Source organism: Aythya ferina, assembly GCF_964211825.1.
Source record: "Aythya ferina genome assembly, chromosome: 2".
NCBI lineage: Eukaryota > Metazoa > Chordata > Aves > Anseriformes > Anatidae > Aythya > Aythya ferina.
The window spans coordinates 156275321-156281320 of record NC_140297.1 but is presented as its reverse complement, the minus strand read 5'-3'; the positions used below and the strand labels follow the sequence as shown (position 1 = coordinate 156281320).

General features: G+C 39.8%; 1 protein-coding gene across 1 annotated transcript in view; it reads left to right on the top strand.

The window, feature by feature from the left end:
- The first annotated feature begins 252 nt into the window (after window positions 1-252).
- COL22A1 (collagen type XXII alpha 1 chain) overlaps window positions 253-6000 on the top strand; it is a 222941-nt gene continuing 217193 nt past the window's right edge. The window contains exon 1 of the mRNA XM_084512133.1: window positions 253-353. The gene's annotated coding sequence lies outside the window, so the exon portion shown is untranslated. The remainder of the gene's footprint in view (window positions 354-6000) is intronic.

The following is a 6000-nucleotide window of genomic DNA, read 5'->3' as shown; positions in this document are numbered from 1 at the left end:
CTTTTCATCGTGGAAAGTATGATACTTTAAATAATAGGAATAAAAGTAGGCTTTTGTTTCCAACATGTGATAACTTCCTTGCTAAAATACGTTTCTGAGATTTGCTCAGCAATTATCTTGGCTTCAAAGGATATTTCAATTGTCACACTGTAACAGTTTTTGCTAAAACCTGTTTTGATTAATCACTGCCAGGTGATTGCAATTCCTCCCGTTTAAAAACCATTCTTAAATGGTTCCCCTTTCTCATAATGAAGAGCAAAACCTTTAAGAAAAAAACTGCATTAGATCAATGTCTCATCTGTATCACCATACCTGACTGGTACAGACGAATCCAGGCTATTTCAGCTGTTCAGGTAATGTTAAATTCCCCAAGCTTTCTGAGGTAAACTGTAATTTTATATGGTCTCCCACAACACCAAAATATCCTCATCCAACCTTTCCAGCTCTGTTTTCCCTCTTGAGGAAGATGTGGTGGTGCCACATCTTTCTTCCTTAGTTCTTTAGAGAGGAGCCATTCCTACACATCTTCCTTTGGCCAAATGAGTCTTAAGACATCAATGTTGGGTCCTTACTTACCAAAACTGTAGTAGACACTACCAGTTGTTATGAAGACATTTAGGAACATGAGAATTCATGTTTTGGGAACGAGGGAAGGGGGAAACAGCACCTACAGGAATTACTAATATAATCTACTTAATCACTGTAGCTGAGGAATTAGGAACTTATTTTGATTTTTTTTTTTTTATTTTTTATTTTTTAGGAAACATAGGTAGAACAAGAAAAGAACACCAAAAGAAGACATTAGAAACTACCTAGTTAGGCTTTGAAAACTCTCTCTCTATCTATCAATTTGTTCAATCTTGTACTTCATTTTTCTTGGTGTTTACCTAATGGCTTGTTCTGTTGCTGCTGAAGGTTTTGTGATGCCCTCCACTGGAAGTGGCATCAGTCTTCTGAGGTTGTCGTAAGCTAAACTCAACTCAGATGACCGTGTTCCAACTCATTTAGTGGTGCCAAGCAGGAGCTGGTATTTTGCTGGAAAAGAAGCTTCTGCAAAAGTCTCCAGTTGTGCTCTTGGGAGATTTACACCTCTTAAGCCTTCACGTTGTCTGCTCAAGCCACACTCAGACTTTCTGTCTTCTTGGCAAGCAAGTATGAAATCTTGTGAGTTAAATTCCAACTTCTAGTCTTCAGTTTCAAAATTTGTTTAAAAAATAGCGGTCGGGTTCTGAGGTGTTTTTCAGAGGAGAGGATGTGTTAGTCCTAGATCTTGATTTATAAACTACGTTAGGGGTCAGTAAAGTACAAGTGGAATTAAGAATTTTTGCCTTAACACCATGGTTAAAAACTCCATTGGACTATAGTCAGAGGTCTCAGACAACTGATACTGCAGTGGCACAATGTGCTGCAAAGCCTTTAACAAGTCTCTGCACAGTCAGATCTTCTGTCTGTGAATGATGGATAACATTAGAAGAACCTCTTGAATCAGCTGTAACTGAAATCCTAAAAAAAGTTTTTTATTAATATGCTGCATTCTGATTTCTTAATGAGTAATGTATTCTCTACGAACTGGGAACATTTCCAGAATACAGGTTCCAAAATACAGGTTTACCTGGATTCAATTTTTGAGAATTGAAAGACTTGTCCTGTAACATCTTTCTAGTTTTCTGTCCTGGAGCACATCTCTGATGCAGAATTCTGGCCAAAGCTGTTATATGCAGGGGTGTGAGGCCCTGGGACTCCAAATTTGTCCTGGCATGGTTCTGAAGATGTGAAGCATAAGGAAGATGCAGAATGGGGCAGGCATTTTTTTTTTTTTTCTTTTTGTCTCTGACACACGTGCATAAATTTACCTTACTGAGGTTCCAGCCCATTTCCATGACTCTTATGGTGTATTTGTACTCTTGAGAAATGTGCACAAAAAAATGGTCTTCAGAGATAATAACATAACACTGATAACCCTAAAAAACCGTCTTCCATGTCAGGACTCTTCCCTTCCTTTTTATGATCTCCGTTGCACTTGCTAGTGCTGGCTGCCATGGGAGTTGTGACCAGCAATTAAAATCCCCAGGTTGACAACCCCAGCAGAGGACCTTGGCTGGTGGCTCGGGGGAAGAGCGTGCACCAAATTCTTCTCCCCAATGTATTCCTGATGTTCAACTCCACTGACTAGGCTTAAATATTGTAGCAATTGCTTATGGTCTGCAAAACGGGACTGATAGTTCTGGTTGAGGAAAAAGTTGCTTTTCTCTCTTTGCCTCTGTTCCTAGTCTGAACATGGGGGTGGAGGGGGCTGATAATATTTATTTTCCACCATCACTAAAAGGTCTATGAAGATTAAATAGCTAATGCTTTGCCTAGCAAGAAAAAGGTACATACGCATTATTATTGCCTTGGGAAAAGAGTTTCAGAATTGGCAGTAGGTGGGTAGATGGTGAGTGTATAGTCTGCTAAAGACTTGTGGTATAGATCATAAATTTGACCTGGCATGGGGAAAATAAGAAACAACCCACCTGTATAATAAACATTATTGATACACAACAGATGTATTACAACCTACTGGTTAGTGGAAAATTAATTTCACTAGGTGATACAAGTAGCGAGCTAGTTTTCATTTCCTTGTGCTGCTAGAAACAACTTAAAAAAAAAAACAACAAAAAAACAACAGAGTTTGGTCTTGGGAGGTTGAAAGTTGGGCTGTAGAGGTATTGCCATTCAGATTATTTATAATATTGAGTTTTTCATGGCCAATACCTGGTATTTTGCATACAGTGATGAAGAAGAGTCTCAGACTTGTGACATAGTTTGAATTTTAAAGGCTGCTTGCTGTAAAGCAATATGAATATTCTTTAGTAACTTTCCATTGCTTGGTAGGGAAATTAGCAATAGAGGGCAGGTGCCTGTGAGCGCTGGCACCTGCTTGGAAAGGCTTGTGCTACAGAAATAGCACCACAGCCCATCCTGAGCACCCCCTGAAGAGCCACAAATCCCATATCAGGGTGGATGTGGCTGCAGAGCTGGCCAAAAAGTGCAAAACCTGGAGCTGATGTGGTTACATGTCACAAATGCTCCTCCAGGCTATGTTAGCCTTGACAATTCATTAGGAATGAATGAAATTGAATTATGGGTCATGTATTGCAAGTGCTGTCAGTCCTGATTATGCGGTCATTTAGATTTCCTTTGCTCAGGGAGTACTGCTATCGCAGAGCTTATCTACTATGCAGTAGATGCAAGCTATCCTTTCCCAGCTTATCAGAATCTATTTACTTTGCATTGATTCAGTTCCTTAGAAATTAATCTTTGATTCTTTGCAAAATAGAAGGATCCCCCTGAGTTTGGTTTAAGCAACTCAATTTGATTATTGTTATGTCCAGAATATTGATTCTTAAGTAATTTTAATAAGAGATGTCAAGCCCACCATATTTCACATCACATTTGAGGGGAAGTTTAAACTATTGACAGTTTAAAATATTTTTTGGAGTCATGCTCTTTGATCAGAGCTTAGCCAATGCTTGATAGTTGTTTTGACTGCTTATTACCCAAGTGCAATTTTTGCAGTGCTGTTTGCTTAACCATGTTGAATTATGTGTCTGTTGGCAGCATCCAGGTAATTCTTTCAAAAGCAACCAAGTTTATATTGATTTTCATAAGAAGAGGTATTCTGTATATCAATTGCAATTACTTTTTTTGAGCTGGAAAGTTTAGAGATGGGGGAACCAGGGGAATTTCTGTTGGCTACACACTTAGTATCAAACTAATTACCACTTGTACAACAGCACAACAGTAATTGCAATTTTATCAGTAGGTAAAGGTTACAAATAATGTGTATGGATTGTCTTGGTTATTACTGGGGTTAGAAATGAAACAACAGCTTATACCCATTTCAGAGCGCTTCTTGTAATGGACATCCCTGCAACCCTTTATCCATTTCAGTGGTAGGACACAGCTTTTGCTCTGCAGCAAATGAAATACCCTAATTAAGTGATAAGGCAGGAATGCAAAGGAATGTGTGGTTTTCAATACACTGTAATACTTAATTAGAGAAAGGTGCTCAGTGCTGTTCTTTGCAAAATATACCAGAAGATCTTCAACAAGCCCCATTGACTAGATCTAGACAGATGGTCAAAGGCACAGTGGTTGTAATTCTTGAGTAGAAAATCATGGACTCACAGAATGGTTCAGGTTGAGGAAAATGGTTGAGGAAGGGACCTCTGGAAGTCATCTGGTCCAAACTCCTGCTCAAGCAGGGCCACCTACAAGTGTTTGTTGTTCAGATGGGACGTCTTGAGTTTTAGTTTGTATCCATTGTCTTAAACTAGTTGAGTCCCCTCTAAAAGGCACTGGAACACAGTCCTGCTGTAGCACCTGAAGATCAGCTGGTCCCATGTGGGTGCTGGTAAGGCTCAAACCTACCTTATCTATAAGCTCTGCAGTGTCACAGCCCAGGATGCTCTCAGGCTGAACACGGGACTTGATGAATAGTTCTGCAATGGCCAGTGACTCCATGTTCCTGAAGCAGGAAGAAAAAAATCATTCCTTTCATAAAGCACAAGGCTTTAGCGTAGGTAATAAAATTGTGCAACTTCTCTGGGAGGCTAGGGAACTAGTGAACTACTCTTTCCTAACAAATGGGTTGGCAACCTTTGTTTGAGTTCTGAAATTTCATAAGCCACCTCGTGCTTGAGTTGTTTCAAACCAATTTCTCCCTGTCTCGCTTTGCTGTATAATTATGGTACCACCTGTAGTGTATTTCTACGAGTTGTTTTTCTGTTTTGTGGAGGCTTTTCTTAATTATACGCATAAGTACTTTTATGATTCATTCCTGAAATTAAAGCAGTTTACCACGTGGGCTTATTTTATTCTTTGTCATGCCTTATTTTATTCTTTGTCATCCCTTGGGTTTATTACTGAGTGCATTTTCTTTTTTTTGTTGTTGTTGCTTTGTTTTGTTTTGCTTTGTTTTTCACTCAAGTTATTTGTTCATTTCTAAGTACTTTCTTCTTTTATTTCACTCTTCTGTCTTTTTTATTCCCTTTTTGTATTTCTTTTTACAGTGGATATCTCTATTGTCATCTTTTGTTCCCCTAGTGTCCTTTTCTCTTCCCTTAGCAGCTGTTCCTCGACTACAGGCCATGACCCCAAGAAGGCTGTAGCAGTTACGAGCGGGCTATAAAATTAAGTTGTTAATTTTAGTTGCAGCAATACAGGGTAGTCAGAGAAGTGCTGCTTTCCAGGACACCATCCAATAGAGCTGTATACTGACTCCCTTACTTAAACTGTTTCTGAGTTAAGACTAGTAATAACACATGACAAAGCAAACAGATAAAGCATAAAGTAACCTTGTGCCAAATTTCCCTGGTATGATCTACAACTTAAAAATGTTTCCTCTTACTTCAATTTCTTTTCATTTCCACTTCAGTGTTTATGCTTTCAGTCTCTCTCCCAGAGAGTATCTTTGAAGGTAATAACCCACAAGGTGGATCCCAGCCAGCTGAGGAAGCCACAGAGGGAGCTTGCATATACAGGGGAGACTTTCCCACCTAGTTGGAGGAATTCTTTTATCCTTCTCCTTGTTAATGATGTGAAAAATCACTGTATCACTGTCTGAATTCCCTTAAATAATTACCATTGCACGTAGCACAGGTAGGTATAGTTCCTGGGCAGGGATTGTGCCACCAATCCCTGTGAGGTTTGTGTGGCTGTTAACCTTTCTTGGGTCTGCCTGCCTCGTGCAGAGTGGCCCAGAATAGAATAAAACAGAATCATTAAGGTTGGAAAAGACCTCCAAGATCATCTGATCCAGCCATCACCCTACCACCAATATCACCACTAAACCATGTCCCTAAGCACCACGTCCAACCTTTCCTTGGACACCACCAGGGATGGTGACTCCACCACCTCCCTGGGCAACCTGTCCCAGTGCCTAACTGCTCTTGCTGAGAAGAAATGTCTCCTCATTTCCAATCTGAACCTCCCCTAGTGCAACTTGAGGCCATTCCC